Source organism: Peromyscus californicus, unplaced genomic scaffold, assembly GCF_007827085.1.
Source record: "Peromyscus californicus insignis strain IS unplaced genomic scaffold, ASM782708v3 Scaffold_13__1_contigs__length_99412109, whole genome shotgun sequence".
NCBI classification, from domain to species: domain Eukaryota; kingdom Metazoa; phylum Chordata; class Mammalia; order Rodentia; family Cricetidae; genus Peromyscus; species Peromyscus californicus.
Genome location: NW_026294424.1, coordinates 2,827,740 through 2,851,307, shown reverse-complemented (window position 1 = coordinate 2,851,307; position 23,568 = coordinate 2,827,740). Strand labels below are relative to the sequence as shown.

Genomic DNA, 23,568 nt, shown 5'->3' with positions numbered 1-23,568 from the left:
GTCCTCCGGCCACAGCTCGCACCGGCTGTCTCTGCGCCGGGCTCCGACAGGGAGGCGAGCACTGAGTCGCGCAGGGCCCCGCCCCGGGCTCCATTGTTGAGGCAGCCGGCTCTCCGCGGGCTGCGCTCCTCTCGGCCGCCCTGAGCGCACGAGCCACTAGATCCTGAGGTGAGGCGGCGGCGGCGGCTTTGAACCCAAAAGGAGCCAGGTGTCCCAGGGTGTCCCTCGGCAAGGTCCCCAGGCAGGGTGCCCCAGACCGGGCAAGGTCCCTAGACAGGACTAGGCAGGGTCTTCATGGACGGGTAGGGTCCCCGAGGCCCTTCAGGGTGTTAGACAGGGCTGACCAGGGTCTCCTGACAGGGCGACGTCTCCGGACAGGGCAAGGTCCCTATACAGGACTACACAGGGTCTCCGGGGCCAAGTAGGGTCCCTGGACAGGACAGAGTCCCCAGGGCCAGGTAGGGTCCCCGAGGCCCTGCAGGGTCCTCAGACAAGGCTGGGCAGGGTCGGCGGGCAGGGGTCGTTTTTTAGGGACTGGGCAAAAATCCTGGCATCGGAGACCTAAAGGGGCAGACCACGTCTTCGGACTCAGGGCAGTCGCTAGGCTGAACTGTGGTCTCTGGCTCGGCGGTCGGCCAAAGCCGGTCAGAGCGTGAGCTGCCGGGGTTGTGGCAGCTGCCTCGCGCTTCAGAGGGACAGGGACCCCTAGGGGACTAGACCAGATGGACCTGAGTACTCGCGAGTCCATGCGCCCTGGCATTGTCTCGCTGCCGGGTGGCACCCAGGGCTCCCATGTGTAGCTGGTTGACTGTCACCGAGAGGGACTTGGGAGGGACTCTTGTGTGAGGCCTCTCCTTCCTAGTCCCCTACGTGGTGGGTGGCTCCGGAGGTAACTACGTGGACTTAGTGTATGGGGAAGCTTGCGGATGGGGAAGGCTGTTTCTGTCCTGTATTGATACGACTGATTCTTCGTGTGTCATTGAGGGTGACAGCGTGGACACGCACGCGTGGGATCCTGGTCCCCCCGCTAGTGTGTGGAGGTCTTTCCTGTGTCCCATGGCTTGTCCGCCCAGGCTTTGCCCACCCAGTCCCAGCCCCTGCTTTTGGGTGCGCACTGGACACTGGTGTTTCGGTGATATGAGCCAAGCCCTGTGCGTGCTGGGCGCAGTTGGCCTAAAGTGGACCACGGCCACCGGGTCTTCAATGTATTGGTATTGTCCTTGCCCAGTGAGCTGAAGCGCCGCGGGGGGGAGGGACAATGGCGGGGGCCGGGAGTGGGGTGGGTGGGGAGAGACACGCTGCACGGGCTCCCGAGTAACCTGCCCACGGATCCCTGTCCTTCACCCTGAGGGTCCTGGGATGGGGCTGTCACTGTGCTGGGAGCCGCGAGTCCAGCCATGGAGTTTCTTTACTCCATCCCTAGGCTTGGCGACCCAGGAGCCCTGCTGATTGGAGGGAGTAGCGCCTTTCTGCCCTTTGCTTCTTGATTTCTTCCGTTGGGAAGGAAAAAAAAAAAAGTCTGGAAAGCCAGAGTTGACTTTGTAGCTCCCAGCCAGCGCCTGGCAAGTGGAGGAAACTCTCCCAAGAACTTGGCGGGCTGCAGAGTGCGTTTGAATCAAGAAAACCCACACCCAGGGAATCAGGCCAAAGCAGTTACAGTTGGAGATCAGATTTATGAAGGCAGCCCTGGGGTGAGGTCTAGGATGCTGCCCCTCAGGCTGGGCCCTCCTCAGCTACTAACTAAAGTGGAAGCCATTCATTAGTTACCGATTCTTCCAGTGTTTTAAAATCCGTTTGTCACGTCTCAGGGATGATTTGTGTGTGTGAGTGTGTGTGTGTGTGTGCGTGTGTGCGTGTGCGTGTGCGTGTGCGTGTGTGTGTGTGTGTGTGTGTGTGTGTGTGTGTGTGTGTGTGTTGTGTGTTGAAATCAGGACAATGGTTTTCTAGGGTGTAGAGGGCAGGTGGCAGTTGGAGCAAGAAGTTTCAATAAGCAACCTGCAATGTGTTCTTAAAGATAACCCATGTCTAACAGCAGGGGCACAATGCAAAACTGAGCTGCTAACCATCATGGTCTTCTTATAAGAGTCACACTTAGTCTCTGCTCTCACCTGCCTCTGCTCTTCTACCAGCTCATCTCTGGGTGCTCAGCTGCAGTCAGCCCCTGCCTCTCAGTACTTTCTCTCTGAGACTTCCTGCGTTAGTCCTGTCCTTCAGGACCTAGCCTGTGAACTAAAGGGACATTGTGAGTTTGGGCCAAAAGTGGTTTCCTGGCATAGCTTGCAACATGTTCTGATAGACACAGACCCGGTTTGTACCCAGAGCAGGCAGGAGGTGGGGCCAAATGAGAGGCCCTTTGTCTACACCACGAATCCAGGTATTTTCATGTTGTTTTAAAGCTACAAAGCCTTGACGCTCCAAAGTCGTTTAAATTTTTTTTTTTCCTGTCTGACTGGGGTTTGTTTTATGGTGTAGAGTACTTGAACAGGTTTATTGAGTCTAATTTTGGCCCTGAAGTTGATTTACTGTCTGTTCCTGGGTAGTTTCTTCTTTATGTTTTAGCCTTCTCACCTTTGAGGGGTTTAAACTAGACAACTTTTAAGAACATTCTTGGCCCTTAAACCCTTCATTCTTTTAACCAAATATAGCAGAGGGAAGTTGGCCTATGGCAAAGGTATAAATAAAGGAGCTATTTGAAAAATGTAGTCTAAAGAGCAAGTTACTTCCTTGCTTTCCAGTTTCTTTTTACAAAGGTTGTACAAGGGCCAAGAGAGGCTCATGGTCAAGGGTGCTGGTTGCTCTTGCAGAGGACTGGGTGTGGGGTGAGTCCCTATACCCACATGGTCTAGCTCTAGGGTATCCAACGCCATCTCTGGCCTCTGTGGGTACTGCATGCATGTGGCACACAGACACACGGAGGCAAAACACCCAGAAACATTAAGTAAAATAAATAAAAATAATTTTTTAAGGTGTTGGGTGTCTGTGATGGAAGCTTGCACTTTTTGGTATTGTCTTGCATGCTTTTTTAAAAATTAAAATTAAATTTTATTTTTTTTGGCCTTTTTAAAGACTTGCACACACACCCGTGTGTGTGTGTGTGTGTGTGTGTGTGTGTGTGTGTGTGTGTGTGTGCACATGCTGGAATGTTTTCAGAGGTCAGAAGAGGGCATCAGATCCCCTGGATCTGGAATTGCAGGCAGATGTGAACCTCCTGATGTGGGTGCTGGAAACCAAATTCTGTCCACCGAAAGAGTAGCAAGCACCGTTGACCATGAGCTGCCGCCTCTCAGTTACTGCTCCACTCTCCTCCCCCAGCCCTCTGCAAACCCTTTATACTCGTGTTTTGTTGGCATCTTCACTGTATCACATTCCTCCCTTAATGAAGTCGTGGGGTGCAGCTCTGTTTCCTAGAGCATCTGCTCGTCTGTTGTCATATGAAGTCTGCCAACTGTGTGCATTTCCAGGTCCCAATTTATAGCTGAGATTGTACTTGGGAGACTCTGAAACAAGTGGAATTTTGAGAGTACCCTGAGTAGATATCCTGAGCTCTGTCTAGATGTTGAAAACCTCATTTGATCCTAACGCATGTAAGATCAAATGACTAAGGAGTTCTTAGGAGCAGAAACCAGCCCTTCAATGCTAGTTCGTGTGTCTATGTGGTGAGGTGGGAATTCCATGTGCAGTGTTTCTTCTGGCCTGGTGTCGGTCTATAGAGAGGACATAGTTCTCTCTGCTGTTTAGATAATGACAGGGATTGAAAGTAATGATGGCGATTCTGTCCAAGGGTGATGCTCCTCACTGCAACATTTACTCAGGATACATATCTTCTTTTAATTTGAATTTCTTTCATCTGCTCAGTACTCCACATGATTTGCTGTGCTGGGGAAGTTTACTTTATGAGGCGTCTTTAAAGTCCACTGGATTTTCTCTGTCGTTTTCTTTTCTTTCTTCCTTCTTTAATATTTAGCTTAACTCTAGCCTTCTCAGGCCCATTGCAATGAGTACTTTCCATTCGCAGCCACCTTGATTTCTATACAGAGAAAGCGATAGGGGTCTCTGTGGAGAGATTGTGCAGGGACAGGGGTAGATTTTGACTGTTTCGTTATTGTCCTTTGCCCATGTTCACCCATCACCTGAACATACCACGTTGGTTAGGTGCCATCTGTCCACACGGTGTCTGGGAGATTTCTGGGGCTGCCAGGAGGGTTTTAAACCATGATGTCACTTCCCTTTTTCTGTAGTTTGATACCTCTGTAATCACCATATACCCCTCACATAACAGCGGAGGAGTGATTTTCCTCAGACTGTATGTCTAGGTCTGTGGAGTCACTACCACCCAGAGTTTCCCGGGTTACCTCTTCCATCATTAAGTTCCAGTGTCTGTTATTGTAGTTGGTCCCAGAAACTTCCTGTGTGTTGACAGGATGTAGATGTCAGTGGTGTTAAGGATAGCTTCCTGTAGTTCTCCAGGAGGAGACTTAAGTTAGATTTCGGCCCTAACAAGACTTTTACAGTCAGGTTCTCTCAGTTTCAGTTCCTTGATCTGTGCAAGTGCATTAGGTCTTAGTAATGCCTTAAAAATAAACAAACAACAAGGAGTTTATTTGGATTATTCGGAAGATTCAATGCAATTATAAATATAAAGGATATTTTAAAGTTGTAAAATACTACGTTGCCAAAGTTATAAAAGAATGCTGCACTAAGGATTGAATTCCTCTGCTTTTCTGTATATGCAGTGTCCTAGATGCGGTATCAGGAAACTTAGCTTAGCATTGTTTTTTTTTTTTTTTTTTTTTTTTTTTTTTTGGTTTTTCGAGACAGGGTTTCTCTGTGTAGCTTTGCGCCTCTCCTGGAACTCACTTGGTAGCCCAGGCTGGCCTCGAACTCACAGAGATCCGCCTGGCTCTGCCTCCCGAGTGTTGGGATTAAAGGCGTGCGCCACCACCGCCCGGCTAGCTTAGCATTGTTTTACATCCTGAGTGATCAGTACCATTTGAGAGACATTTTGAGGAAATCATCAAGATTGAATTCCAATTTTATATGGCTCATATGAAAACGAGTGTATGTGTGTGTATGTGTGTGTGTGTGTGTGTGTGTGTGTGTGTGTGTGTGTGTGTGTGAGAGAGAGAGAGAGAGAGAGAGAGAGAGAGAGAGAGAGAGAGAGGCTAAGCTTTGATTGTTTCTACAAGCACCTTTCTTTCTTTCTTTCTTTCTTTCTTTCTTTCTTTCTTTCTTTCTTTCTTTCTTTCTTTCCTTCCTTTCTTCCTCCCTCCCTCCCTCCCTCCCTCCCTCCCTCCCTCCCTCCCTCCCTCCTTTCTTTCTTTCTTTGTCGAAACAGGGCTTCTCTGTGTAGTCCTGGCTGTCTTGGAACTCACTCTATAGGCCTGGTTGGCAGAGAACTCAAGAGATCCACTTGCCTCTGCCTCCCAAGTGCTGAGGTTAAAGGCGTGCGCCACCACCTGGTTTACAAGCATCTTCTTTTAATGGCTGATTTCTTCCTTCCTTCCTTCCTTCCTTCCTTCCTTCCTTCCTTCCTTCCTTCCTTCCTTCCTTCCTTTCTTCCCTCCCTTCCTTCCTTTCTTTCTTTTTTTCGAGACAGGGTTTCTCTGTGTAGTTTTGGTGCCTGGCCTGGATCTTGCTCTATAGACCAGGCTGGCCTCGAACTCACAGAGATCTGCCTGTCTCTGCCTTCCGAGTGCTGGGATTAAAGGCCTGAGCCACCCCTGCCCCTCTGATTTATTTCTTGATGTTTTGGTTCCTAAGGGACCTTACTGGAGACTGGGGAAGGCAAAGGTCAGGGCAGTCAAAGGCCAAGGCCAGGAAAGTAGCCACTTGTTGCAACTCAGTATCCCACTAGTGAGGAGCAAGTGCCAGGGTGAGTCCAGCTCTTGTAACCAGAGGTTTGCTTGGAGCAAGCCATCTCGGAAGGTATACAGTGTCTGAGGCCCAGCTGTGAGACCTGCCCCCATTTCTTCACCGACTTCAAATGGACACTTTTGGGAATCTAATGTTGCAACAGGAGAACACAGAGGTTCACAAACTCAGCAGTGGGCTTCAAAGATTCCTGTTTAAAAATGCAAATATTAACATACACCATCCTGTGTGACATCAACAGACACACAGAATTTCTGTGGTGTGTGGAAGCACAGTGCTGGGGCTCAGTACTGTGACCAGTCATTGAGACAGGAAGAACCAGGCTCAGTCCAGCAGGAGAGCAGACCTGGACTCCAGCAGAGCACGGCCAGCGTTTCCTATGGGGATTGATGCTTCAGTTTCCCAGGAACACTGGTAATGCTGGACTTACAGGGTAAAGGAAAGGCAGTGCATTATGGGAAACTGAAAGTTTGTAATGTTCTAGGCAAATCAGAATTCCAGAAATCTGTGACTGTGACGAAAGGGAAGACTGAGATTTGTTGTTCTGGGTGGAATATAGCCATTGCTCCCTTTTGTGGGGGGTGTGTGTGTGTGTGTGTGTGTGTGTGTGTGTGTGTGTGTGTGTGCCTGAAGCTGAACCTAGGACTTTGGGCTTGCTAGGCAAGTGCTTTGCTGTTAAATGAAATCCTAGCCCCCAGCCCTGCCTCTAGCTTTAAGGAAGTTACTGAATACCACACTGCTGGATGCTCTAGTTATTTCACAACTGATATCACTGGATTAGTTTCCTGTTGCTGCTCTGACTACCACACAGTTAACCGCGTCAACTAACACACACACACAGTCTCATCCTGTTCCTGCAGAAGTTGGCAGGGTAGCGCTGCTCAGCCCCACAAGGGTTGCTGGAGCTCAGTGTATTGTTGGCCATTAGGTGTTTCTTGCAACCATAGGAGTAGATTCCCATTTCTCCCGCCAGCTCTGAAAAGCCCTTCCTTCCTTCCTTCCTTCCTTCCTTCCTTCCTTCCTTCACTGCCACATGTGACCTTCAGATCAGACTGTGGCTTCCTGTCAAAGATGTGTGATATTCCTTATGCACATTGGTCTTCTACCCAGAGAAAGTTCCAAAGTCGATTTGAAGGCTGATGTGTTTAGATTGACCACCTAGATAATCCAGGAAGAGTCAGTTTGCCATGTATTGTGACAGTCACAGTTTCCAGGGTTTGGGCATGGATGTATGTAGCAGTTAGACCACTGAAGTCACCTGGTCCTCTGACTGCAGCAGAGATTGCTTTGTTACTCTCCATTCACAGACATGTAAACTGAGGCACCAACACTTTAAACAAATTGTCAAGGACACAGAGATTCCATTGTGTTTGTATGTATGAGAGTGTGTGTGTGTGTGTGTGTGTGTGTGTGTGTGTGTGTGTGTATGTGTGTGTGTGTGTCTGTATCTGTGTCTGTGTCTGTGTGTGCATGTGCACACATGCTCAAATATGTAAGTAAGAGGACAACTTTCTGGAGTTGTTTTGCTCTTCCCATGCTGGGATCTGATGATCAAACTCGGGTTGTCAGGCTTTTGTGGCAAGCCTTTTTACCCTGGAGGCAGAGGCAGGATGTCGTGAGTTCCAGGCCCCCTGGGCTACATTGAGAGTTTGAGGCCAGGTTGCATAGGGAGACCCTGTTTTGAAAACAAAGACATATTGTTCTGACTTTCTGTGGAGGTTTACAGTATTGGAGATAGATCAGCCATGTTCCACTTGGGTTTGTTTTGGAGCACTGATGTGGCCTGCTGAGATTAGAGTTTTGCCAAGAAGTCCCTAGAGAGATTCTGTTGGAAGAAACACCCAGGTGGGGAATTTGGGACCTTGCCTGCTTGAGGTTTGGATGGAGGACCCCTTGTTTCTGGAATGGACTCAGCTTAGTCAGCTCAGCTGTCGGTCACACTCCAAGGGTCGGTCGGTCGGCACGTCCACTGTTTCAAGGTGGAAGGGAAGCCTGGTAAACAATGCCTGGGTCTCCTTAATGGGAGTCAGTGTGTCTCTGGGCAAGGGGGCACTCGAGAGGACCACCAAGTGTAAGACCAAGCATGGCCCTTTTGATTGTTTCTCATTTATCCAGTTCCTTGCCCACTCCGGTCTCTGTGTAGTAAAGGACAGCTCTGCTCTGAAAGGAATTTTAGGAGGAACCAGAATCAACCGGAATCTGGGCTGGGGTGTAACTCAGCAGTGCAATGCTTGCCTAGGGTACACGATGCCCTGGGTCTCACCCTCACCTCTGTAAGGAAAAAAAAAAAGAATAGCAATAATAAAAGAGCCCAGACCCTTTAATTTTAAGATAGAACTCAAGCTTCATGGACTGAGGAATGCCCTGAACTCCTGTGCGGATGTTTTGCGTGTGGGCGTGTGTTTCCTGGGAGAGGATTTACAGCTTTCCACATGTCTTCAAAGTGGCTGGGCTCCCTAAAGTTTAGGAATGCACACTTAGTACTATCGTCTTGTCGGTCAAGTCTCAGATTTTTGTTTAAACATCAAATACCCATTTTAAACACAGTTACACAAGCGCACAGTTTTAAGAGTCAAAAGTTCTTCAAAGCTTAAAACAAAAACATAGCAGTCAACCCTACCCTTGTCCACCCCAGCTCTGATCCCTAGGGGCTATCGCTTTGAATGTTTTAGCAGAGCAGGGCAGGGAGAGAGAGGAGAGGCGAGAAGGGAGAGAGAAGAGAAGAAGCGGGAGGAGAGGGAGGAGAGAAGCAGGAAGTGGGAGCAGGGAGAGAGAGGGAGAGCTTGTGAGAATGTGACCGTGGAAGGGGAGGGCTGGGGTTACCCACTATGTCCCCAACCCTCAATACCTACTTCTTTGCCCCCCATCCTCCTAAGTATAGTTCTATGGAGTAAGAAATCCGGACTTGGATCTTGTTTTGGTTCTTGGTTCTGAGCGATGGAGGTGATAGGAACATCTTCTTCTTTTTTTTTTTTTTTTTTTTTTTTTTTTTAGATTTATTTATTTATTATGTATACAGTATTCTGCCTGCATGTGTCCCTGCAGGCCAGAAGAGGGCACCAGATCTCATTACAAGTGGTTGTGAGCCACCATGTGGTTGCTGGGAATTGAACTCAGGACCTCTGGAAGAGCAGTCCGTGCTCTTAACCACTGAGCCATCTCTCCAGCCCCGGGAACATCTTCTTCTAATACCGCATCTCAGTGCCCGGAGCATCCAAGGCCCTTGGCATTACTGGAGCGATAGGATTGCATAACAGGGAGATTGGCGGCTTCAGGCTCAGGGCTGGCTGCCAGGAGCTTGGGGCAGGATGAGGGTGGAGAATCTCAGCCCCACCCCCAGCCTCTGGGGAGCACGGGGCTAGAGGCTGAGCTACTCAGCAATGACCAGTGCTGTAGCTAGTCAGCCTCCATGATGGAACCTCTACAAATGCCCCAACAATGGACTTGCCAAGCTCATGCTCGCCTGCTGTAGATGTCTGGGGATAACAGGGAGGCAGCTGTGCCCAAGGAGTCCTTGGAGCACTGTGAATTCCTTTTTAGGAAGATCTTCTCAACTTTTCCTCTAGATCCTTGTATGAAATGTTTATCATTATGTTTTAAATTTCAAAAACTCCTATAGTCCTCGTAGGGGGAAGATATGTGGTATATGCATACACATGTACACGCACAGGCACATGCACAGGCATACACACACATACCATCCTAGCTTCAAAGATACAGTCAGGTTCCTTAAAAGCTACTTTATTTTCTATTTGCATGTAAAATGTCTGCACTTTTAAATTTTTAAGTGTCAGCCTTAGTGTGGTCCGCTCCTCAGTGCAACTCCTTTGCTGACTTTCGTTGTTGTTACAAAGATTTCTGTGAAGTGTGTGACTTGGAAGGGTTCTTCCTGATGTGTCTGTAAAGTGGGACTCAGTGATGCTGGAAACAGAACACAGTGTTCTGCGGGGCTGGCGAGACGGGTTAGTGGTGAAGAGCACTTGCTGCTCCTGCCGAGGCTGGAGTTCAGTTCCCAGCACACACATGACGCAGCTTGCAACCCTCTGTAACTCTGCTTCTAGGGGACCCAGTATCCTCTTCTGGCCCCTGCCAGTACCAGGCACAAACATGACACACAGACAAACAATGCAGGCAGTTTTAGTACTTTCCACTTCTGTGATAAAGCGCCATGAACAAGGCAACTTATAGACCAGCAGTTCTCAATCTTCCTAATGCTGCGACCCTTTAATACAGTCCCTCGTGTTGTGGTGACCTCAGCCATAAAATTATTTTCATTGCTACTTCATAACTGCAATTTTGCCACTGTTATGAATCCTGATGTAAATGTCTGATAGGCAAGCTATCTGATATGTGACCCCTGTGAAAGGATCATTCAACCCAAAGTGGTCACGACCCACAAGTTGAGAACCAATGTTATAGAAGACAATGTTTGTTTGGACTTAAAGTTCCAGAGGGATAAGAAACTATTATAGTAGGGAAATGTGGCAGTAAGTGACAGGAATGGTGGCTGGAGTAGGAGGCTGACAGCTCACGTCTTCAACTGCAAGCGTGAAGTAAAGCGTGAACTGGAAGAGGCATGAGGCTTTAGATCTCAAAACCCGCTTTCAGTGACATACTTCCTCCAGCAAGGCTGTTCCACTTAATGATCCCAAACAATGCCACCAACCGAGGACCAGGTGTTCAAATGCCCAAGACTATTGCAGGGGACATTTCTCATTCAAATTGCTACACAGGCAAAATCTCATACACATAAAAATGAAAATAAAATAATTTAAAAAAGAACATAGACACTCTGACACAGTGGAATTATGAGAAGGCAATTGTGTGGCCGATAGTGATGTTGGTTTGTGACTAACTTCCTTTTTTGTTTGAGTCAGGGTCTTGTAGAACCCAGGTTGGCCTCTAGCTTCTTTTGTAGCCCAAGCTGGCCTTATTCCTGATATTCCTGTCTCTACTTCCCAAGTGGGGGTGTAGTGGGCATGCGCCACCATGCCAGGCTGACATTTCATTTATCTCTGACTCCAAATCTTCTCAGACATTTATCATTGATTGGCTCTTGTATGTCATCAGATAATAAAGGGATCAGTGTGTTGTTCACTTACAGGCACATTATTTTTTTTATTCCTTTTTTTTTTTTAGGCATTATTGAAAGGAGGGAACCGGCCCTTGTGCTCTCCCCCGTGCTAATGATGAATCCCTAACGCCAGTGTAGTGAATGTTACTAGCAGGTGGGGGCTCTGCTAATCAAGGGCTAGATGAGATGGGGAGGGGTTTCTGATGAGGTCAGTTCCCTGATGGGAAGAGACTCAAGAGAGCATTCTTTGCCTCCATACATCCAGGCTTCCAGATGCTGAGAAATATATTTCTGTTGTTCAGCCACCCGGAGTGTGAGATTTTGTTATGGCAGCTGGTAGACAGATATAGACACGGTTCTAGAATATTGATAGTGCCCTAAAAATAGATACAGCTTTACATTCTTTTGTCTATAAGGATGGCAGAGTGAAACCAGACTCTCTGCATCAGACAGCTTCCTGTCTTCTCTTTTCCTATTGATGATGTACAGCTAACTCATATGTGATGTGTGTGCGTGCGTGCGTGTGTGTGTGTGTGTGTGTGTGTGTGTGTGTGTGTGTGTGTATGTGTGTAACATCCCTCAGTCTTTTCCACTGTTAAGGTGCAGGGTAGAGTTGCAAGCCTGCTTCAAGGCTCATAATCTGGGTGTAGACTCCAAGTTAGCATTCAGCTTCTTAGTCACCATCACTAACTCATAATCAAGCCAGTAGATTCAACCTTTTTCTAAAGCACTTAGTGGCTCGTGCTTTTCAGTGCCCCTGTCCTGGCATGTGCTGCTTCTGCCCTTTCATCCTTTACCACTGTTCAGCATTGCTCTGTGATGTCCCAGTCAGAGCTGCCTCTGAGTGCGCCTCGTCCTTAAGCCTTCAACTGTGCCTCTTTGGACAGCACTTACTCGTGAGCTGGACTAGTGTAGCGCTTCTGCCTGTGAGACAGTATTAGATTCTGTCGTTATGATAAAGCACTGACTCTTGTGTCAAATGTCTTGACTCTAAGTAGCACAGCAGCAGTCTCAAGGCCTTTCTTGGCTGCTCTGGAATCCTTGCTGCTTCCTTTTGAATGCATCCAGGAGGCTACGTTCAGCTGAGCATCCGTGGAGGAGTGTGTTCATTCATCGTGTTACTGTAGAGTTGCATGGTCTCCCTGGACCATCCCTGGAAAGGTCATTCCCATTCTTCTGGAATAACAGGCTGTGCTGTGCTGCTCCTAGTTCTCATGAATTAATGGCTATGTCTGTGGATTGAATTTCTAGGGGTGGAATCCAAGGCTGCACACATGCACAATTTTGATTGGCCTGGGCAGATTCCCTTTATCAGGCTCTGTTTTATTCTCAGAATGTGGGACTGCCTGTTTCCTATCCCTTGACCAAATGTTTTATTCTTTGCCATGTTATAGGTGGAAAATTAGAGAACACAATAATTTTCTGGGTCTTGTAGTGTGTGTTAGACTAGGACCTGAGTTTGTCTTAGAATTTCAGAACTTGTTTGCCTCCTGAATGCTGCTGTGAAACGAATATATTGCCCTGATGAGTCAATAACTGGTGAATTTAGGGGTGTGTGTGTGTGTGTGTGTGTGTGTGTGTGTGTGTGTGTGTGTGCATGCATGTACATGTGGAGATCAGAGATCAACCCCAGGTGTTTCTTAGAAGCCTTTCAATTTATCTTTAGAGACCAGGTCTCTCACTGAACCTGGAGCCCACTGACTTGGCCAGTCTGTCTGGCCTTCGAGCCCCAAGGATCCTCCCGTCTCTACCCCCATGTGCTGGGATTTTAAGAGTGTGCCATCACCTGGCTCTTCCATGTTGTTGCTGGAGATGGAGCTGTGTCCTGTCCTCCTGCTTTCATGGTTACTGAATGAGCTGTTTCCCATCTTCTAGAGTACAAACATTTTTTTTTTTCTGGAAGGTAATTTCAGATTTAGAGAATTAAAAAAAAAACAAAAAAACATTAGGTACAGACTTGAAAATGCACGTCTGATAACTAGACAGTAGGGCTGAGACACCTGTCAGTGCAGGCAGACCAGTGCCTGGGGCTCCCCAGCTCTCAGAAGTCTTTCTGAAACATTGGGATTTACCCTGCCTGTACTAGTGGCCACCGCTTGCCCTGCAGGCTTCATGGGGCAGCCCCTGTATGAAATGCATGACATCAGTTTTTGCTACTGAGTATTTATAGTAGCTGGAGCCTCCTCCGTGGGTCACTTTTGTGCTGTGGTTTCCTGGAGGAAATTGTCTGCGGCTCTCCTATCCAAACCACATAGCCTATGTCAAGGTGTTGCTGATTTTTGCACACTGTCAAAGAGGTGGCCTAGATAGGTGGAGTTGGTTTGAGGAGGCCCTGCCATGGTAGGATGGGTGATTGGTGATCAAGAAGTCATGGACGGGTGATGTGAAGGCAGTTGTCCCTCAACCCACTCTCTCTCCTCCCAAACCATCTCTTCCCATGCTTTAAAAAACACTTTTTTCCCCCTTGAATTAAAATCAAACAACCATTTGGCTGTTTTGTATGCTCTTCTTTGCTGATTATCTGAACAGAAAGTGTGGAAGCTTCTGTGTGGCTCCAGTTAAGACACAAACTGCTCTTAACTAAGACACTGGCACAATCACCCTGCCTTGTCGTCCTCCCTGCCAGGCGTCCAGTCCACCTGAGGCAAGTGACATTTATCCTGATAGCAATGAGGCAGTATACCCTTGTGGTTAAGGGAACTTCCCAGCCCCATGGTCTGCAAGTAACACAGTAGACGAAACACAGAAGGGTGGAATCTGATAGGTCTTGATCCCAAATGGACTCTTTCACCCATGCAGGTGGGGCTTGACTGACTGTGAGGTACCAGCATTTGGAGGCAGGCTGGAGTGAAATATGCACATCACACCTGACAGGAGAGAACTGCATACTGGTCACTGCCTTCCTCTGACCTTTTCTTCTTTGATCTTGACACCAAGTCACTCTATCTTCAGAGAGTGTGAAGCACCTGACCAAATGTTCAGGGTTCAGCTGCACAGTGTGTAATGCAGAGACACAACCTTCTGGAAGCAGCTCATGGTGATGACTTCTGTGGATTAAGTGGGAAATTAAACCCTAATAAATACACATGTTTGTTAAGAGAATACAAGGGCAGATACATCCTGGAAGAAAAAAAATGCAAATAGTATATTGAATAGAGGATTAGTATATCTAGTACATAAAGAATTCCCAAAATTCAACAGTGAAACAAACCATTCAATTAGAAAATGTAAAAAAATAAAAACAAAAAATGGAGAGATAGTTCATCAAAGAGGATGTGCAGGTAACCAATAAGCACACAAAAGACAACCATCATGGGCTGGGGATGTGTCTCAGTGGGAGAGTCCTTGCCTAGTATGTGTGAGGCTCTGAGTTTAAAACTGCAGAAAAGCAAAACCCACAACAACAATACCAAAACCCTCCACAGTTAGATATCACTAAAATAAAAAATAGTAATAGTAAATGCTGTGTGAAGTTGGGTCACAGGTGCTGGTGGGAAAGGAAAGTGGGGCAGCCCTCCAGAGACATGTTGGCAGTCTCTTAGAAAGCGAAATCAGGAGTTGTGTGAATGGGCAGCTGCACTTGAGGCCATTTATCTCAGAGAAAAGAAGATATGGTCACTCAAAACCTGTTCATGTGTATGCATAGTAGTTTTATTCTGGAAGCATCTGGATGCCATTCAAGGGCAATGGTGAGACAAAACAACTGTGGTCTGTGTGTGTGGTGGATGGGAGATGAGTTGAGTCCTCCTGTCTTTCAAACCTCTGTCACTCTTTTTTTTTTAAAAGATGATTTAGTTTCAATCATGCACGTGTGTGTGTGCACACATGTAAGTGTGTATGTGCATGTGAGTATAGGTGTTGTCTGAGGAGGCCAGAGCTGTCAGATGCCCTGGAGCTGGAGTTAAAGGTGGTTATGAGTGACCTGGCATGGGTGCTGGGAACGGAACTCAGGTCCCCTCTAAGAACGGTATGTGCTTTTCACCTCTCAGCCATCTCACCAGAAGCCGCATTGTTTTTTCTCCCCCTTCTCATGTCTGTGTTTGATTGGACTTCGTGTTACCTTTCCTCAAATACATCTTTTTAGGGATGCATGTGGCTGTGACAGCTGATGCCACTGTCTCTCTACCTCAGCAAAAACCTCACAGCCCTCCCCCTCCACCCCACTGCATTAGGACAGTCTGTCTAAGACACAGATGAAGGAACCTTGGAAAGTTATGAACTTTTCCAAATACAGTTGGAAATTCATAAATTGCTTACTGTGAGGAAACTGTGAGAGATTTCTGTTTGCAGTTTTAAGGTCAGGAAAGACTCCCAGCCCCACAGGGATTGTGTGGCACAAAGTATTGGCTCTAGAGTCAAAAGATCTTTATGTCTTGCTTCTAACAAGAGGGGGTATTCTTGGAAAACTCACTGAATTTTTGTAAATTTGATGTTTTTACTTTTAAAGTTATTTTATTTTAAACTATGTGTGTGTGGGGGGGATTATTGCATGTGAGTGCAATGTCTTCAGAGGTAAGAAGAGGGTGTTGGGTCCCCCTGGAGCCAGAGTTCCAAGCAGTTGTGAGATGTCGCATGTGGGTGTTGGGAACCAAACTTGGGTCTTCTACAAGAGCAGGAAGTGCTCTTGACTGTTGAGCCCTTTCTCATCCTCTTGGTTTTGTTCTCAATGAAACTGGAGCTAATGAGGCAGTGTGTCCCTCGAGATCACAGGGACAGCAGGTGAGATACACTGTGACACTGCTCTGCAGCCTGTAAGGCATCGCATCTATGGGGAATACAGCTGTGTAAGCAACTTTCCTGGAACTTGAAGAAAGCACATCACTGCCTGAAGACCTGAAAGGTACGAGGTGGTCTTGCCTGTGACCCCCTGGGTGAAGTCCAGCCTGAGACAGCCCACTTAGGTCTTCGTGGCAAGCTGCACTGACCTCAGACACCTGCCCCACAGTGCAGCCTGTGTGTGGTGGGGTGCCTCGAGGGGGGCGGGGCAGGCATGCACATCGTGCCTTGCAGATAAAGGCCCTCTCAATCTCCCTGCTCTCCAGGCAGTCTGCACTCCTAGGAAGGAGGACAGGAGAGAGGAGTCAATTTCTGGTAACCTGCCAAAGCCTTCCTCAGCCAGTCTGCTCACAGAGTGACCCGCATGACAAGTAGAAGATTGTGAGAGGCAGATGGATCATGTCAGCTCAGTGCTTTGTGGCTTTTGTGGCCTCAGAGCAGTCAGTGACAGGGCTGCCAGCTTGTTAGCTTTCCGGGGAATGCTGGGTCAGCCAAGAGGCTGAGAACTGAAGAGAACACAGGTGCCGGGGGTGGGGTGGGGTGGGGTGGCATTCAGGGGGACACCAGAGCCCTCTCTTCTTATATTAATACATGTCTTAGCCAGCCCAGGCCTCATCTGTGGCAGTCCCTGACAGCAAAGGGCCTCTAGAAAGATTAGTGAAGCAGGAGAAGGTGCGAGGTTTGCAAGAAATGAAGGCTTGCATTGCTATTTGTGGAACACATGCAGGTGTGAAACACCTTAAATGTTCCCTCAGCTGGTGTGTGTGTGTGTGTGTGTGTGTGCGCGCGCGCACGTGTCCACTTCCCTTTCCATCTCCTAAGAACGGAGAAAGTGACTCCTCACTTACTTCCTGGTCGGTGGCTGGAATTCCTTCAGTAGCCCCTCTGTTCTGAGTTAGACTCTGCAGCTACAGTACCATCAACATTTCTGTTTTGTGCCCTCCTTCGTCTGTCCCCGGGGCTCAGACCAGAGCCAGGACTGACACTGAGGGAGTAGAGTGAGCAGAGCTGTCTCGTTTTGTGCTGCTCTGCCCTCCATATCCACCCTGTTTAACACGTAATCTGAACTGTTGCTGTGCTTTGGGATGTGTGTAGGCAGTGCACTTTCCCTGTGGTTCAGACACAAATTTCCTCTCAGAATTCCCCAGGCTCAGTTAGTCCCCAGGCTTCTGGCAGGGAGCAACAGGAAGTATTTTGTGTAGAAGCCTACACCCAAATCTCTCTTCACCTGCGAGTTTATTTGGTTTGGACTGGAATAAATCGAAGACCCTGGTTTCTTTATCCCAAAGAAGAGAGCAAACACTCATGAGGCTGCCTCGTCTGAGCCATTCTCTAGTGCTCAGAATCTCAATGAGCATGTTGAGCTGGGCCAAATGTGTGAGTGCCTGGGATGAGGCCTTGTAACCCTGGCTTCATCTGGGGGTTTCTGAGAAAAGCACACTTGCCTATATGGCAGGCCAGCTGAGGTAGAATCTTTGAATGTGGAGTGTAGGGAGCTGTTGCTTTTAGGGTCTCTAGATGGTTCCTATGTATACCAGAGGCTGAGAACACTTGGTCTGAGGTGAGCTGGTGTCACAGGTAGAGGCATTGCTACTGCCTTTCCCCAGCTGTGCCTTGCCTCAAGTGATGCCAGCATTATGCAGACAACGTGGGAACAGCTTACCACTCCATTCTGCTGGAATCTTCCCTGAGCACACTCACTGACTTTCACTCTGTTCTGACCCCTCTCCCCTCTTTCCACAGAGGAGAAAGTTGTTCATTTTGTGGGACCACCATGCATCCCACTTCAATGGTGCAGGATAGCCCTGAGTATGAAGTGCTCAGCAGATGTTTACTGCACTCTTGTCCCCCCCAGCACTGTGTGGGACAGTTTATAAACAACAGTACTGCCTTAGCAAGCACTGGGCCTCAGCCTCGCCAAATGCAGTGTAATTTTAGGTTTAAGCTTGTCTACACCTAATTGCTTCATCTATGAAATGGATAACGGGTCGTTGCTGTCCAACAGGCTTGTCTGAGGCCTTTCCTGCAAATGTGTATAAACCACTCAACTCAGTGCCGCCCCGGAAGCACTCGGTGAGGGTGTCGTGGCCCCACCGCCCCCGTCATCCTTGTCATTTTCCAACATAAATACTGAGAATTTGTTTTAGTTTTCTTTCTGTTGCTGTGATGAACACCAGGAGCCAAAGCAACCTGAGGAGGAAAAGGGTTTGTTTGGCTTACACTTCCAGGTTCAAGTCCATCACTGAGGGAAGTCAGGGTAGGAGCTCAGGCAGGAACCTAGAACAGGAAGCCTGGAGGAATGCTGCCTGCTAGCTCACTCACTGACTCACAATCAGCTTCCTTTCTTACACAGCCCAGACACACCTGCCTAGGGGTGGTGCTACCCACAGTGTGCTGGGCCCTCCCATATCTATCTCAAACCGAGACAGCCTCTCACAGACACAACAATAAACCAATTGGATTGAGGCAATCAATGAGGTTCCTTCTTCCTAGGTGACTCTTGGTTGTGTCAAGTTGGCGATAAAGCCAAACAGGTCAGAGGAAATAAACTTGTTAAAGATAACACATCCTTAGCTCTTGAACCGTATTTTTATTTTAAATTTTAGCTGGTAGCTTGATTTACTACTAAAATATTGTGCTCTAGAATACTTGAATTTTTAAACAAATATATCTGAAGGATTTTATAATTGGGCAATTGCTGCTAAAAGCTGATTTTAACCTTCATGAGTGAGCACCTGACATTTGGTTCATTGCTTTGCTGTCTTCTCCTGAACTATGTGCTGTGAGCTCCTTGACTAATGTCTTTGTCGATGTTATATTTCTGTGAAGAGATACCATGACCATGATAACTCTTTTTTTTTGGGGGGGGGAGGTCCGAGTGAGACAGGGTTCCTCTGTGTAGGTTTGGAGCCTGTCCTGGAACTTGCTTTGTAGACCAGGATGACCAGATCTGCCTGCCTCTGCCTCCTGAGTGCTGGGATTAAAGATGTGTGCCACCACCACCTGGCTAGTCTTATAAAGGAAAATATTTAATTGGGGCGTGTTTCAGAGGTTTAGTCCATTATCGTCATGGTGGGAAGCATGGTGACATGCAGGCAGACATGGTGCTGGAGAGGTAACTGAGAATTCTACATCTGATTGGGCAGGTGGCAGGAAGAAAGAGACACACTGGGATTGGCTTGAGCATTTGAAACTTCAAAGCCCACCCTCAGTGACACACTTCCTCCAACAAGGCCACACCTTCTAATCCCTATCAAGTAGCACCACTCCCTAATGACCGAGCATTCAAATCTATGAATCTATGGGGGCCATTCCTCTTTAAACCACCACAACCATGAATCCTGGAACCAAGGGAGTCAACTGACAGCAGCATCCTCAGGCACCTCGGGGACATCCTTCCTTGCCACCGTCAAATGGTGTTCTTTAGTGCTGCCCAGCAGGTGGGTGCTTCTCATCCAGCCCCACCCCCTTCATCCTATCAACTCTCTCATCAGCCTCTTTCTCCTTCTATTCCTCCTTAGCCTATCACCTCTTCTTGAACAGGGATTGTTGTTCTTGTCAGTGCTGAGTCCCCAGCACCTAGCACTGGCCAGCACATATTATATACTGTCTGTACATCTGACTTCATATCCCACCGGAATAAAAGAAAAGCCTCAAGTTATGCTGTGAATGAAATATACAGTGATAAAATGTACCCAGTTACAGTGTTTGGAAAGCGTGGATCTTTCCACAGGTGCCCTGTGACCTGCTGAATGACTGTGATGTGAGTGGGATAGCCTGGGCTCGCCCTTACCCTCCTTCATAAAAAGTGGTGCGGTATCATGGCACATGCTCCAAGCCAGAGTCTGGTGCCTCACTGTTGAGTTTGGCTCTGTCCTGAAGGCAGGCTGCTCCTTTTATTACATGGGCATTGTATGCTCAGCTGTGGAGGGGGAGGTTGTGTATGTGATATGTAAGGTTCATTTTGTTCTTTAAATTTTTTTAAAAAAAGTTTTACTTATTTTTTATATTATGTGTATGAATATTTGTCTGCATGTATGTACACATACTTCCCTGGGTGATAGACTACAAGCTATAAGATAAAATAAACCTTTTCCTGCCCAAGTTGCTTTTGATCTTGGTGTTTTATAACAGCAATAGAAATCCTAAGACATAAATTAGTACCAGGAGTTGGGTGTTGATGTGACAGATCTGATCATATTTTGGGAGGATTATAGAAGGACTTGTGGACATTGAGCTGGGGAAGCCACTGGATGCTACAGCTTCCTAGGCTGCCGTGGGAACCTGGAAGATAAGGATGCTGAGAGCAGTGCAGACAATGGAAGCCTGCCTTGTGAAGTTTCAGAGGGAAGCAAAGATTCTTTTACATCCATTTATGTAAGAATTTGAATTAAGAACCACTAAAATGAAACCTCTGCTTTACTGGGACAGTTTATACTGGTCAGCTGTGATTAAGAGGAGACCAGCATCATTGAGGCAAAATCTTTTGGAAGTTTTTTCTCAGGGTCAGCACACAGAAGCTGTGGTCCATTGGGGACCAAGGTTATACCTCATGCTGGCAGCAAAATTTGGTAGTGGAAAAGTCAGCCAGATGGTACTGCTTTTGAAGGCATGAAGGGATCATGGAGAGCAGCTGAGGCTTGGCGTTGTGTGTTCATGAAGGAGTTCGTGAAGAGAACCCAGGAGAGGCTATTGGTGAAAGAGCAAGCCAGTAAGCAGCACACCTCCATGACCTGTGCATCAGCTCCTGTCTCTTGCCCTGAGTGCCTGCCCTGCCCTGACTTCCTCCCCATGAAGGACTGTGATCAGGACATGTAAGCTGAAATAAACCCTTTCCTCCCCAAGTTGCTTTTGGTCACTGTTTTATCACAGCAACGGAAATCCTCACTAAGACACTGTGGAAGCCTGAAGAGGTTATCAGTTCTCCTGGAACTGGAGTTACAGATGGTTGTGAGCCTCTTGGTGTGGGTGCTGGGAATTGAACCTGAGTCCTCTGCAAGAGCAGCAAATGCCCTTTAGTATTGAGCCATCTTTCCAGAGCTCTCTGTGTGTTTTTGTTTTGTTTTGACTGAGACTCATGTCTGTCCCCCTCAGGAGAGGACATAGGACATGACAGCCAGAGAATTGTTTTCTGCATTTACTTCCTGAACTTGGCAGCCTGTGTTAGGGCAAGATCATCTTCAGTGAGCCGGAGGCGGGTATTGGTGGTATGCAGTTGCACTAAGGTGCCTGGTGTCTGTTAGGAGTGTTCTAAAGAGGGCAGTTGAATGGGGTGGTCTGGAAAGGAGAGGCACACTGTGGCAGCTTACACCCAATGCACCGGAAGTGAAGTCACTATGTCTTTTTTTTTTTTTTTTTTTTTTTTTTTTTTTAAGGATTCCAGCCCTGTATTTCTCTGGGTTGTGCTCAGGAAATTTAATGCCATCATGTGACATCTTTGACCTTTGCTAAGAGCATGTGCACAGGCTAACTAAAGCATTTAATGGTGGAAAACATCTAATTGCTTCACTGTGTGCTAAGTTTGGGTGACATTGTGGGAAATAATAACAAATTTAAGAGACTCGTGAAATGAAGCAATTTTTAGTACACCATTCTGCAGAAAGAGACATCAGCTGAGAGAAAAGGGCAAAAATGGCCAGTGTGCTGATATGGTGCAAGTCCTGGCTCTTCCTCCACAGGCCAGACTTGCCCTAGCCCCAGATTCTCCATCCTATTGGCTCAGAACACAGCCTTATCTTATGAATAACGTGGGGCTCACTACTTCTCTGATCCTGGGCTCAGTCAGTTGTACCTTTCCATCCTCAGAGTCCCGAGACAAGCAGCCGCCAACCACAGGGGAGGGACCCAGTGCCTCTTGTTTATCTGTGGCTCTGATGAGCTCTAAGTGCACCCCATGCTGAAAATGCGCTATAACCATCTACTTCTTATAACGTCAAAACCATCAGAAAAAGATGCCTCTTCCATTGAACCCCTCATTTCTGAGTGAGCACTTGGAGGGATAAATCAATGGGAGGAGATGGGTGTTGGCGTCACCCAGGCTTCTTATAGACCACCATGCTTAGCTACGTGCATGGTTACATGCTACTTTCCTTTGTTGGGGAGGAAAATGCTCTGATCTCATCTCACCCTGTTGCTATTAATGGCAATGGTGATTTCTTACAGACTTTTAAAACCCAAGATCTTATCTCCTGCCCCAAGGAGTTCTGTGAGAAGGACAGGACAGGCCTCCTCCTCCTTTTTACATGGTTTTCCTATGGCTCACAGAAGCTGCCGGCCTAGGGTCCTGGTGGAGCTTGGAATAGGACTGGAATTTGGCCTGAAATTCCTAGGGCCCCCAAATTCTTAGAGCCAAAACAGGTATTGCTGTAAGCCAGTGGTTCTCAACCTTCCTAATGCTGTGAACCCCAACCATAAAATTATTTTGTTACTACTTCATAACTGTAATTTTGCTACTGTTACCTATCATAATGTAAATACCTGATATGCAGGATATCTGATACATGACCCCTGTGAAAGGGTCATTCGACCAAAAGGGGGTCGTGACTCCTGTGGGTTGATTGCACCTGAGTGATGCATCCCTACCCAATCCTCCCTTGTGGAGTGTGAGCCGCTGTAGTCATTTGCGTTGCTGTAGTGCCGGGCTTTGTCCCACCAAGGTGTATATGTCAGCAGTATGTGCTGCCTTGTGAGTCAGATATAACATTCGACCCCGAAAAACTAAACCAAGCCAACCAACCAACCAACCAACCAACCAACCAACCAAACCAAACCAACCAACCAACCAACCAAACAAAACCAACCAACCAACCAACCAACCAACCAACCAACCAACCAACCAAACCAAACCAACCAACCAACCAACCAACCAACCAACCAACCAAAAACCCTGTTAAAGGAATCTTTACATGGGACATTTTATTTTTTAAATCTCTTTCCATTAGTCGATCTGTTTATCCCTTGCAATTCAGTTTCAGCTCAGAAGAGCAGCTGTGTGCCCAGAGGGCTTTGGGACTTGAGCCTCTGAGAGATGAACTTAATTTGTTGTTGTGTGAGTGTGCTTTCCTTCTGTGGTTTTCTTAGACCTTCCTTTCAAGTGGAGTAGATGGTTCTGTAAAAGTCACACTGTCTTTTTGAAAAGGGTAACACTAGTTTTATGGGATGATCTCTCAAAAGATGACCTGCTAGTGGTCGAGCATGGTGCTCCAGGCTCCCACCTTGGATTCCTGCCTTGGCAGTCCAGGAGAGAGGCCTCTGAGGGCTGTGAATGAAGCGGTTGGGTTCTGTGGGCCCGTGGCTCTAGGTCATTATTCTGAGTCTAGGTCGCCATTTCTCCTGATGTTTAGGATTTAGGAGTAAAACTGGTGTGAGACTGGAATGCGGGAGAAAGATGGTAACTCCCTGCCTGCCAGTAAGTCACAGGGTCTCCAGGCCCTCTGTCTTTGTTGTGCTGTCTTAGGAGAGGTGTTCCAAGGGTCAAAAAGATAATGTCTGTGACAGTGCTTTGTACTTTTCATTCTGGAAAATTCCAAACCTGTTTGTGCTTTTGAAGCCTTTTTAGGTGCAATCGAGCCCCACACTGTGATGTCTGAACTGATTTAATGTCACTCTAGGCCGTGAGAACCATACCCTGCTGTGATTAGCCTTGTTTTGCAGGTAAGGAACAGGAGGCACAGCAAAGTTAGGCACCTTGCCTAAGGCCACAGAACACTTTGCAAACAATTATGAATTCATTTATTTTGACCTTTTTGAGACTGAGTGTCATCTGGCCCAGTATGGCCTCTAACTTGCTAAGAAGCTAAGGCGGGCCTTGATCCTCCTGCCTCTACTTCTCAAGTTCTGGGATCACA

At 47.4% G+C, this 23,568-nt stretch overlaps 1 protein-coding gene across 1 annotated transcript in view; it reads left to right on the top strand.

The window, feature by feature from the left end:
- Positions 1 to 23,568, top strand: part of Afap1 (actin filament associated protein 1) — a 117,011-nt gene continuing 93,443 nt past the window's right edge. The window contains exon 1 of the mRNA XM_052736101.1: positions 1 to 168. The gene's annotated coding sequence lies outside the window, so the exon portion shown is untranslated. The remainder of the gene's footprint in view (positions 169 to 23,568) is intronic.